Here is a 13,597-nt window from a genome sequence, read left to right as displayed (position 1 = left end):
GTGAGATGGTATTCGTGCACAAAGGAGTACTCGAAATTCTCTATTTGCCGTGTGCTTTATCACAGCAGCGCCTGTATATCTTTGCCAATTGAGGAACCATCAACGCAGACAATTTCTCCTTCTGCCAGTTCATTTTCTTTCACTCTGGGAATCTCATCATAAAATTCTTCATAATTAGCGCAATCATGTATTGGCTCTCCTTCAGTGACTGGCTCTGCTATGAACATAGCTGGGTTCACTATCTTGCATCAAACTATCTTAATAGATGGATTCGATATGATCACTTCATAAGCAGAAGCTCTCTGAGGTGTTAACGTGCCTTTCGGTTTTACTAGAATGGCAAATAGTGCGTGCTCGACGTACAACGTCATTGAGCATCCCATCACAATGGTTGTAGCTTTTTCTATGGCGAACGCTGCAGCAGCTAAACTTTGTTCGCAGGGAAGTGGCCTCTCATCACTGGGTCCAATTTCCCACTGTAGTATGCCAGGGCTTGTACCCCAATGTGGTTCTCTGTGTGAGCTTGTGTAAAACTTATCAAATTCTGAGGTTGCAAGCTTTGCTGTGCTCCTGGCGTTTGCTGTTGCACCGTGTGATTCTGTGCAACTCCATTTCCTCCCTGTTGTAAAAATACAGGTGGATTCACCATACCTGCTCTTGTTCCTTGGTCGTTTTACATGCCTTGACTTCTGCATGTGCGTGCTAGGTGCCTTGTCATCCCACACACCCAACATATTGGCGATGGTCTGATTATTTGCCCATATGACATATCCTGACTTCCATTTTACATGTTTTGAAAACCTCCCTGATTGTTCTGAAAACCTCCCTGATTACTCTGCCATCCTCTTCCCCTAAATCCTCTCCCTCTGGGGTAGAACCCATTATTACTCTGATTTGCTTGTTGTGGATGATTGACCTGCTGCATGCTCGGTCCATCTGTGCTAGATATCATTGCCCCTTCAATGGCATATTTGGACAATTCTTTCTGCACTCATTTTGCCTCTTCTGCTTTTTGCAATTCTTCTCTTGCAGAAGCCTGGAGTAGTGCGCTATGGCCAACTGTATTTCAGACCATGGTTTGGCCTCGATTCCTACCAATTTCTTGAGCTGCTTCTGTACCTGATCCGGCAGCCCTTGGCATAATATATGGTAAAACATGGGCATAGATTTCTCCCAAGACTCCCACGTTTCCAGTACCCACGCGTCTTGGAAATTCTGAATGTAAAGCAAAGGGTCCTCTGACTCCTTCATTTTACGTGTCATGATAGCTCCCATGTCAGAAGTATCCGGATATAGCAATCATAATGCTTTCCATACCACGGCTCTGCAATTGTTAAAAGGCGCTCTGTCATGCGCAGTATTAACTATAGTCAAATCCAGGGTAACCTGCACGTGTCCGCACATCGTCAGCTCTATCACCAAGTATGGCGATTAAAAGACCCTTGATATCCCCTATAGCTAACGTGTTCCCACCCGTCATTTTTTCTAGCTGTGTATCCATTTTCCGGCTGCCAATGTCAGCATTAAAAGATTTATTTTCAGGTTTTATACTGTGGTCTCGTCCTCCCTTCTCAAGCAACGGGAATTGGGATGCATAGCCCTCCCTCTCTTATCTCATTGTTTTTCTATCTATTGCAGGAGTAATATTCCCAAATTGCCACCTACCTCGTAAATCCTTAGTCGACTCACATAGGGTGGTGGAGACATCCACCTCAGACCGTAAGATTTTTCTTTGCGTCGGTCTATGTGGCTGGCTCTGATGCCCTCGGTGCAGACCCACTAGAACCTGACCATCTTATCCCTTTCCCTCCTGAGAATCATTTTTCGCGTCGCACCCCTCCTCCTTTTCCTCATGTTCCTCTCTTTTGACGTCTGATATTGTCTGTGCCCAACTCGTGCAACTTCTCGAATCCTCCTTGTTCTTACTGATTTCCAACATGTCTAGGGACAGCTCTCTATTTCTACTACTTCGGAGACATCCTTAGCATAATAAAGCTGAGTGCTCTCCAGGTGCTCGTCCTCCCCTTCCCCTTGGAGTACTGGTTCTAGCCCCATTTCATCGTATATTCCATCGATCGTCTCTCTGATGCTTCTGGTGTCGAAGTCATCTTTGATATTTGCCCTAGACATGCCTGGTACTGAATCGTACTCAGGAAAGAATTCTTTGATGTCTTCCCAATCCACTACTGGATCAGGTTTTTTAACCTCTTTTTCCAGATATTCAAGATAGCGTGCTCTCTGTCTTCACTTACGCTCTATGTCGTCATCGAATTCTCTGCGCTTCCTCGCTTCCTTTCTGACCCTATCTTCTTCCTCTTTCTTTGCATCTTTACATTCATTTGCGCTTTATATTTCCTCATCCCTTCGTCTCTTTATTCTTTTCTCACGTATCTTTTGCTCTTCTTCTTCTATTCGCCTTTGTTCCTGACTGTCCTGATCATTAACTGTTCTCTGTTTATGATTTTGTTGTCTTTATTGCTCCTCAAGATATAACTGCTCTCGTCTCTGCCTATCTTTTTTCCTGATTCTTTCGTCAATCAATGCTTTTTCCTCCTTCTCCTTTCTTTGTACATCGTCTAGCTTCTCTTTTTGTATCGCGTCATCAATACCTTTAACATCGAGTTTCAATAAAATCTAACCTCCCATCCATTCGTTCTGTGTGAATGCTAACTCATCAGTTCTATCCACATTTCCTTTCAATCGTTTGCCCTCTCTCTCTGTATCGAGAGATGTACTTGCTTGTGTCTGGTCTTTCCTCTTGTTCTCGCGTCTCTCCTTGTCCCTCGGGACCTTGGAGGTGATATTTCTATCTTTGCCTTTGTCTGGGCTTTCGTCACTACTTTGCGTAGGTGACTCATATGCCGGGTTGCTATACCCCGTGGCTGCTTTAAGTTCTCTTAGCGGGTATAATTCTTCGTCCTTACTGACTTCGTTTTTCGTTTCAGACGGGGCGGGCAATGCAGAAGGCGTCTCACCCCCCTCTGTGCATACGTTAAGTATCCAATCTAACGGTGGCTCCTTCTCCTTATCCTCCTGATGCATCTTCCAAAGCTCTAAATTAGCAAGGTGTTTGTCTAACTTTTTGCCTGTGTATGTGGCGTGCAAATATGTCGTCATGTGCTGTACGACCGTTTTAGACAGCGATCCACCCTGGGGCCATGGCATAAACATTTTGTTCGCGGTTCCTTTAACCCATTCTGCACTGTACTTTTCTAGCTTAGGTGCATGTTTTGGCAACTGTTTGCACAGGTGTACTAATGGAGTCATGTCTTCCATGCTTACATCTGTTTACCGTCTCTTTATATAACACTTGTTATGCCTTTCTGTTTCTTAAACAACTTCAACAATATGAGCGAGCATCAATCATCGCAAGCTCCAATCCCGTTTTTTCACAAAAAGTTATACTTCCTTTTTCAACCAATAAACATCAATTCGTATTCTACAATATCTCAGTTACTCAATCGCGTAATTTTTATGTTAGTTCCGCGAAGGAAAAATGTCATCATATAATGTTAACAGACTAGACAAACTCCAGCTGGCTACACAGATCTCTTCCCCTAAATGTTACCCCGACATGGGGTGTAGTAAGCCCATCCCTTTTGAAAGCATCTTTAACCGCTTCGGTTTTCTAGTTATTCCCATTTTATTCAGGACTTTGGATGCAGGCTTCTTCTCACCGCTATATTAAGCAAAGGAATTTGGGCGTACCTTCTCTTCTTGGGTGTCCCCCCGGTATCCATCTCTTCTCAAGTATCTTCCTTTTCTCGGGTGGCCTCCCCGGTTGCCTCATCCACTACTCGGTCACCGCTTGAGTCACTTTTCCTTCCCCTTATATATATACATTCTACTCTACTTTTAACTGTAGTTTTTGTTTTCCCGCCTCCCTCCGTTACCTTCCCTTACTTGTTCTAAGACGTGCACTTTTTGCCAAAGTATTTAGTCTTTATCACTCACCGTTCGCATATTCCCTCTCTGGATGCCCGGGATCACCGTCTTCGTCACTGCCTCTCCTGCCGTTCACCCGATCAGCTGCTCGTAGAAGTGGGAAAGGGTTTGTGGGAGAAAGCAGAGGTCCCTTCATACCTTTACCTGCAGGTTTTGCGCTTTATTCTAGCCACTATCGACGGGGAGCTTCATGGTCTACTTAGCCGGATGGCAAAGGACTCATGATATTGCCGAGGACCTGGAGTTACTTTATGTTGACGGTCAATGGGTGTCTTATCTAATCGATAATCGATAAACCATCCTCTGCTACCAAGTGTGCACCAGGACCCCAACTGGCCCATAAAGCTGGGGGATGCCCAATAGCACTTTAAGATGCAATATCAGCACCCGTGAGATGGATGGGGATGCAGATTAATACTCAAGCATCAAATCAATAATGACAAATCAGTGGTTTGGCTAAAGGAGTCTGTTTAATGACAAGTACAAAAAACGGGGAGTTTCATGAATATCCGCGGTTGCGTGATCTTCCTTCTCGCTTCACAACTCCAATGAACTTCATAAAAAGCACATCATTTATACTTAAAACTCGTCATCACTGACGTGCACAGCTTAAAAGTTGCCATGCAATTCTATTGGTTCTAGGAAGGTAACTTTAATATAGGTACTATATCTGTATATGGTAATGGAGTAAGTGAATTGGGTAAACACTGTCAGGTGGGACATCCAAGCCCTACCTTAAAAATGGCTACTGTAGACATCACTAAAAGTACTATGTCCCATTGGTTTTACTAACTATAGGACCCTAGATTACTTGGTCCACTATGATTGGGTTGGCACCAGCCCCACTCATACTTTTCCACTTTGCTTAGCAGCATGCAGAATAGTCGGCCAGGTGCAGGGTGCCCGTCAGCTCCCCCGGCCTTCCTCCAATTAGTGCTACAATCAATTATCACTTCAGTGGTCATGTATCAATTATTTCACTGTGGTTGGCCTTGAGACTGCATCTCTGTCTGGAAAAAGTTCTGATATCTTTGCATGGCACTCCGCCATGCATAGGTGTGAAAGTCTCACTTCTTCTCGCTCGGCTGGTCACATGATTCAGACACCGTAAAATTGCCTTATTCTCCATGTAATTCGTGTTTTTGATTTTCATTTTGCCCACCACCTGCCTTCGGTTTCTTATCTTGACCTTTCTGAGCATGATATTCTGTTCCTTGCTTCTTTAATTGTAGCTACTGTCCGTCTATTTTAGCTGATACGACCTTAGCTTTTTTGGCACGATTTGTCTCTGCTGAGTTTTGTTTCTGCCTTTTATTCTCGATTTGTTTAATATGAAGCTCTCTTCGTGCGGCCTCTAGTAACCTTTTGTTGATTCTGCTTCTTGTGCATAGTGGAAGTATACTTATATTAAGTGCTTCTTTTTTTGAGGTAGATATGTATAGGTGGCGCTTGCCGCAATCTTTCTTACTACTGAGCATAGCAAGCCGCACGATTTTCTTAGCTTTCTTGCAGTTCCAAGCATATGTACATGCGTAAACTGATCGAATGTCTTCGTCATGCTCATGGCATAAGCTTCTTACCTTTGCCACCATCCTTTTACTTTAGGTTCGCGATGTCCCTTATTCATGGCGCTTTGTCTCTTTTTATCATTCTCAAGTCGTCATATCTTCTATATGTTATGTTATGTTATTTTGCATTTGTATAGCGCCTTATGTACCATTGGTATGATCTCAAGGCGCTGGTAGGTTGAACGCCCTTGGGAACCGCAGTTCAAGTCAGTTGAGAGAGAGAGAGTCGGAAAGTGCGTGTGCTCACCTGGTATGTGTGCAGCTGGTGTGGTTGTTGCATGGTAGCTGCTTCTTAGCGGTAAGTGAGGTGCTGAGGAGATCAGTTGAATGTGTTCAGTCTGGGGGGTGGACATCCAGACTGAGTTCTGGCTGCGTTAGGCTTGAGGAGATGCCTAAGCTAGCCGGTATGTGCTAGCTAGCAGTGTTATGATGATGGGTAGTTTGATGAGTCATGTTAGTATGAGAACAGCTTTACCGAATGTGTCATAGTACTGCTGTGCTCTAGTTGAATGGTGGTGTATAGGAGAGAGTAAGCGTAGTAGTGTGATATTGTGGTAATCAGTAAAGTGTATGCGACCAGGCACATTCAATGATTTTGGGAAAACCTTCAAAATTCAACTTTAAGACAGTAAATTCAACTCTAACACTGTGACGCTATTCGGGCACACTCAATGATGTTGGAATACCTTCTACAGTTACGCTATTAGGCACACTTTCTAAGTTCAAATCTAACATTGCGACGCTATTAGGGCTCACTCAATGATGTTGGAATACCTTCTACAGTTACGCTATTAGGGCACACTTGCTAAGTTCAACTCTAACACAGTGACGCTATTAGGGCTCACTTAATGATGTTGGAATACCTTCTATAGTTACGCTATTAGGGCACACTTTCTAAGTTCAACTCTAACACAGTGATGCCATAAGGGCACATTCAATGTTAATGTTAACGTTATGGAGAGGTAAGGTAGATTGGAGAGGGCTTTCTGGAGTAGAGTAATTGCTCTACACCCCACCCATGTCACACTTACAGTTTTGTTGGTGTCTGTTCACTGCTGGCTTCACTGGCTTCCCCTGCTAACACCTGCTTAGTATCCACAGTGAGTTGGAATCACCTATACCTCCACCTGAGACCTGCACCAAAAACCCAGCATGGTTTACTAATACACAGAAAGCTTTACTAGAGAAAATTGAGCTTCTACAAGAAAAAATAGAAACTAAAAAAAAAAAACAGCCTCACCACTAACGTAACCAAACGCCAGCCTCTAGCACCCTTGCATAAGCCCGACAACCTGTCAGCATTGTGGCATCACCATTCATCTTCCACTATGACCTTTTTGGCTTCTTCAGGGACTGTACTCAGACGATCTTCATTCCGTTTCCTTTGTTGATATGGTTTTCTCAATGGGTACCTTACTGTCCATGTTTTCTTTGGTGTCGGTACTTCAAGAGGTGCTGTTCTTCTGATAGGTACTGCACAGAGCCCCAGTGCGGCTCTCTGCTGGTTTATTTGCTCATCATAAGTCACATACTTCAGCGTGAATGTTCCTGGTACTTCAAAATGGATGGTTGGAGTGCGGGCCGTACTTGCGACCTCCTCTACAATCTATTAAAGTCAAACTAACACAAGATGGACTCTCACTTGGGCCTAAAGCAAGGTTTCATTTTAGCATCTATTCTTTTTAACTTTTATATCAATGACATGAATGTCTTTTTATACCGCACCCGTTCCTTTCTCCCCAAAATTGGTCACAACGAGGTCTCTTGGCTTTTATATGCGGATGACCTCATCTTAATTGACCAATCTCCAATTGGTCTTCAACAGAAACATAATGGCTTGGATGATTATGTTCGCACTAATGGACTAACCATAAATGTCCAAAAATCCAACACCATGCTATTGCACCACACCACTATCAAATCCAAATATCACATTGGACACTTGAAAATTCCTCTCTTGATATAGTAAATGAGTACAGATACTTAGGTCAAGATATTAGCAAGAACATCTCTGATCGTCCATATAAAGATGGCCTAAGGACAAAGATGCGGACCCTAGCTACTCAAGGCAAATTAATACACATAACATTTTGCAAATGTTCCTATCAACCAGTCATCAGCTTTTATAAACACAAAGTTGCTCCAGATATCATCAACAGAGCACACTCAAAGCATCCACGAAACCATCCAAACTGGGACCTGTTAGAGGGAATATACTGAAAAGAAATCCTATCCTTACCCCAGACTATTCCAATCGCAATCTTCCGTTATGAGCTAGGCCTAGTGTCTTGCCTTATTGAGAAAATGAATTAGTCATCCGCTTGATTCTACGACACTAATGCCATTACTAGCTACAGCATTAAATAGACAGAAGAACAGTCCTCTGTATACTTGGAAAACCCATCGAAACTTTACCAAAAGCTGACATTACTTCCCAACTTTTAATAGGCCAGCCAAATAAAGCGAAAATCAAACTATAGCATTGGGTCTGATGTGTGATGTGGGAAAAGTGTAACACAACCTATTTTTCATTCAGGAGATTTTCAACTGAAACCCCTTCATAAAGTCCCTCCTTACCTCTTGAAATTTCCGAGTCACAAGCATGCGGAAATCCTAGCAAGGATTCGTTTGAATCTCTGGCCCACGAAAATTCAAAAAGCTGTGCACTCTAAAGCTCCAAATACGGATTTAAGTTGTAGATTCGGTCACAAGATAAATCAACGTGAAACCTTACAACACCTAATCTTTGAATGTCCACTTTTAGCTCACCTGAGGGCAACAAATCTTTTCATGCATCTAAGTCAGTTTAGAATTCTAACCCCAACTATAATGTGGTCAAAAATGTTCAATGCTACTCTGGTGTCACTAAACATTGCCACTGTGAGCTTTCTTCTTGCTATACAATTGCATGATGACGAATACCTACACAAATGAAACATGCTATGTTTGCTGATAACTGTTCATGAAATGGATACGTTTCATATACACATACGTCATGGCCAAGATAAGAAGTGCGTTTAGATCATCTACGTATGGGCTTTGTGTAAATATCTACAAGTGCTGCTCAACCTCAGTATCATTGTGTTAAATGAATAGTACTCTATATCAATTCAATTTTTTAAAGTTTAAGCTTTGACACTGGTTTTCCGAGGTCATGACCTACCAAACATGTTGGAAGTTAAATATCTAGAAATTTGCTTCACATTTTTTTCTGATTACGTTTTTTCCAAGTAGTTTTTACCTGTATGTCTATATTTGAAAAGCTGTACTTTAACAACTAAAACAGATAAAAATAATTTTAAAAAATGTGGTTGAGGAGCTTGCAGACTATCTTTGTAACCACATGGGGCTTCTAGGTGCCGAAGGCACAACCCTTTTCATATATTTGTGTCCCATTCCACTTGCACATCCTGGTATTCATGTGCATGTTTCTTGGGTCCTGGGAGCATATTGTTTGAAACCTAGTACTATGTGATCTTGTGCACATTTCCCTAACCATATCCACTGCCCCTTGCCTCCTCGTGACAGTATGAGGCTCATTGTAGGCTAGGAGCCAGGAACCAGACTAAAATAACTGCAGGATGAAAATAGACCCCGGACAAAGGGTGAGTGGGGAGGCATAGACAATCTCAGCAACAGTTGTCCAAAGAGGGCTACCATATGCTAGCAGTCATCAGCCGAGGGTCTTGAACTCCTTCACTAGATCTCTGTGAGTGAGTGTTATTGATACATTTGGCATGAAAGCCGCATCCTGATTATCCCCTAGTAGAACTTTGGACACCAGACCATGGTCTTCCCCAGAGCAGCGCTCTGCATCTTACAAACGCCTGTCACATATGTTTTGGTTTCCCTTGAGCCCCACTCTTTCTACAGAGACTAATCCATCCTTGGTTTTCACATATACCAATCATTCTTGTGTGTGTTGAAATAAATTCTCTTTTGATAGCCAGCCTACTGATCTTCACCATCCTGCGGCTGCTGAATGCACTTCTTAGGCCTCAGTGCTGCACTTCTGAGGAATCTATACCATATCTTCTGTCTTTTCTGCTGCTCGTTTCATCGTTTAGTGTCCCTTGCAGGGTTGCAGCATCACTCGAATACCCGAGCCCTGGAGCTGTCCTGATACCTTTTGAGGTGTGGCCATTATGTGCATGGGGGGGGGGGATTTAATTTAATTTGAAACTGTGTGGGAAGAGTTTGGGGCTTGTGGGAGACAGTAGGTTAGATCTCTGGGGGAAAGGAGTTGGGATTCTGGCCCCTGCACTGACTGCCTGATAACAGGAAAATGTCCCAGCAGGCCACTGAACACCGGAGCATGTTAGAGTGAGGTTTGAGGAGCTCTGTTGCCTACCAACCAACATATTAAGGAAGGTAACATGGGCGACTTCAATCCTCAAATTTCAAGCAGCTCTTTCACTGAACCAAAGGTTCTTGCCTCTCATGACACTTAGCATGAAGTCATTGGTTTCCAGACTGCCCTTTCCCTCATCTGTAGCTTGCAGATGCATGTTTTGTTGAACACTAGATACAATATATCTATTTGAGAGAGCGATAGAGAGAGATCAAGAGAGAGAGAGAAATTGCTAGTGGCAATGTGAGCTAGTGGAATGAGACCGGCTTGCAAAAGGCCAGTGGCAGGGTTGTAGGATACTTTAGCTTATGAGGCCTACACTCCTCTTCCCTCAAATAATTGGCACCCCTCTAAAATCTCCTACCACCTCACACCATACACACAAACCCCCCACAGGCCTAGTCATCAGCGCAGTCACCCTGAGACACGACTAAGCTCTGCTCTTTAGCCCTATGCACTCTCCCACATCAGCAGCTATGCAGACCCATTGTGCTGTAGTCTATTAGATCTTGGGCACTTCCCTATGGATAACATACGCACAACTTTCTCTGTCAAACTCATTGAAAGCAGACCTGTACATAGGCACTAGGGACTTCTGATTGGCACCCACCTGCACACAGGCACTGGGAACTTCTGACTGGCACCCACCAGCACACAGGCACTGGAGACTTCTGACTGGCACCCACCTGCAGACGGGCACTTCTTACTGGCACCCACCTGCACACAGGCACTGGGGACTTCTGACTAGCACTAACATGCACACGGGCACTGGGGACTTCTGACTGGCACCCGCCTGCACACAGGCACTGGGGACATCTGACTGGCACCCACCTGCACACCGGCACTAGCGGCTTCTGACTGGCACCCACCTGCACACAGGCACTGGGGACTTCTGACTGGCACCCACCTGCACACAGGCACTGGGGACTTCTGAATGGCATCCATCGCACACGGGCACTGGGGACTTCTGGCTGGCATCCACCTGCACACAGCCACTGGGGACTTCTGACTGGCACCTACCTGCACACGGGCACTTCTGACTGGCACGCACCTGCACACAGGCACTGGGGACTTCTGACTGGCATCCATCGCACACGGGCACTGGGGACTTCTGGCTGGCATCCACCTGCACACAGCCACTGGGGACTTCTGACTGGCACCTACCTGCACACAGGCACTGGGGACTTCTGACTGGCACCCACCTGCACACGGGCACTTCTGACTGGCACGCACCTGCACACAGGCACTGGGGACTTCTGACTGGCACCCATCAACACCACAGGTCCCTCTTGTTGACCCACCCTTTTCTTACAGAGCCACGTGCAGCGAGGCCACGGTCTGTGGCATAAGGGTTCTGCTATACAAGAGCACTATATTTATCATGTTTGATTCTTCTGTTGAACCCTTATCTGTGACAAAGATCAACTTACTATGACATTTCAAACACCATCTTACAAAACAATTGTTTACTCAAATATACTTTTAGTTTAACTCTTCCATGGGTGGATGATCTCGGAAATTTTAAAAAGTCATTTTCCATCAAAAGCAAAACAATTGAAATAACAGAAAAGCATCACCTTTCCTAATATACAAAATAAAATAAGAAACGGGGGGGTGAGAATGAGACCGAGACAAAATATTGGAAAATATGATATAAATGGGCAGTACTCCACATTTAAATCTCACTATGGTGCTGCAACCCAAAGTGAGTAGGCTTCAGTTGTATTCAGAATGTCTGGCATCTGTAGTTTAAGGTCAAGCTTGTTTTAATTCTAACTAATGCAAGAGTTTGCCTTCTCAAGCTCTTCTCATGTACTGCCCTGCGTGACAGTCTTGACAGAACAGATGAGGCGCCAACAATATCTCAGGTGGCCAAAAATGTATTGTTGCATAGATGTGCATGGTTGTCAGTTTAGGCACTGGTGGTTTCAAGGTAGGATGTTGTGTGGTTCACCTGGTTAGGATATTCTCGGTTATAAGCCTCCAAGTACCAGCATGCAGTTTGGTCCCTTCCATCCCCACGGTGTTGAGGAGTTTGGACTCCAGTAGAGACACCATCTTGACATTATTTCCTGTTCATGTCCAGCACCTTCTACTGGGACCCCTGATGCATTGTTTTATGTTAAAAGGATGCTCTCAGCTCATTCTGGCAATTAGGACTCCTTATCCCAGCATGCAGCAGCTTTCCTTTGCAATAATGGGTTCACCGTTCACGCTGGGAATTAGGACATGCTATCCCAGCATGCGACCTTCTCAACCAGCAATGTTTTTCGCAGTTTGCACTGGGAATTTGGACTCTAGTGTCCCTCATAGGAATGACTTTCTCACTTGTGTCTGGGGATCAGTACTCCGTGCCACAGCGTGCAACATTTTAACATAGACGGCTACATTTCCACACAGGAATGACTTCTCAGTTCAGTGTGGGGCCTCCTGCTTGAGATGGATCAGCTTTACCCCTAGGAATATTCCTAAACAAGAATCTGCCTTTGTTAAAGTTCTTTTGCTCCATGGTGCTTTGGGACTCCATGGCATGAGGTTCAGCAGACCCTCTGGCATCTCGCTTGCACCTTATCAGCGTCCTGCCTTTGCTCCCTTTTCTCACCCTGGATTTGGCCCTCGCTCTTGCCTCCATTTTGGATTATTGTCTGCTCCCGCATCACTAGGCTCCACGGGTCGGGTCACGCCTGACGTCCCCGAGTCCTCTCTCACGTCTTTCTCCAAGGCGAGGCCTGATCTGCTCGGCGAGACCCAATTCCTGAGAAGTCACGAGGCAGCAGCTGACGCCGAGCAGGCCAGGCTAACAGGTCGGGGGAGATGCTCCTTTCACCCGGCAGAAAAGAAAAGAACCAGTCCGAGGACATTCCTCGTTGTTCTCCAGTAAGAGATGACAGTCAGGTACATTCATTCTGTGTTCAGTCACTGATAGCCGCAGGGCATAGTAGGGAGTGCCGTATCTACCATGGACTTGGTCCATAAGTATCTTTCTACAGGCTCCAATGAAATCTGCAGCAGTGTACTTGTTGGCTTCCTCATGGCTCCCCCCTGGTCGCCAGCTTCCCACTGGCAGGCGCACAACGTCATTGAGCTGACCAGGCTGAAGCCACCTCCACTGTCCCCAGATATGTTAGCTGAGGGGCGGGGCTTCCGTGCCCTTTAACAGTTCAAAGGATCGGGAACATGCTTCTGGGCCGTTTTGTTTCTTCCGATCTGTTACGATCTGATTGATGATCAAGCACTGCCCGTTTCCGAGCAACAGCGCCCATACAGGCTGCGTCCTGGCTGATCTTGACAGCACGTTTCTTTTGTCATCAGCAGCATAGCCTTTCTTATGCATGACAGCGAATTTCCAAATGAAAGACCACCAGTCACCTTGCAAATCTGTGAGGGTTAAAGTGAGCAACATAATAAAGCACCCTTTGAAAATATGTTCATACCCATAGCATCTAATAGCTTTATATGCTAAAAAGTAAAGTTGGCTTCGATGTCCTTAGTTGAATGTACTTAAAATCATACATATCAACACGCTGGAGGTTTGTGACAAATCTGCAATCCTAAGTGAGTTTATGATGCAACTTATTTTATTGTGTTTCTTAAAGCGCTGAAAATAAAGTGGGTAAATAGATATTTTGCCTTTTGCATCTTATAGTTTTCCATTCAGGATGTGGAAAATAAAGGTACACTGATATTATTTTGCCCCAACATGCTGCTATAAGGATTTTAATTATTTTTATTT

The sequence above is a fragment of the Ambystoma mexicanum genome, chromosome 11 (genome assembly GCF_040938575.1).
Source record: "Ambystoma mexicanum isolate Mex_15411 chromosome 11, UKY_AmexF1_1, whole genome shotgun sequence".
NCBI lineage: Eukaryota > Metazoa > Chordata > Amphibia > Caudata > Ambystomatidae > Ambystoma > Ambystoma mexicanum.
Note: the sequence above shows the minus strand (reverse complement) of the source record.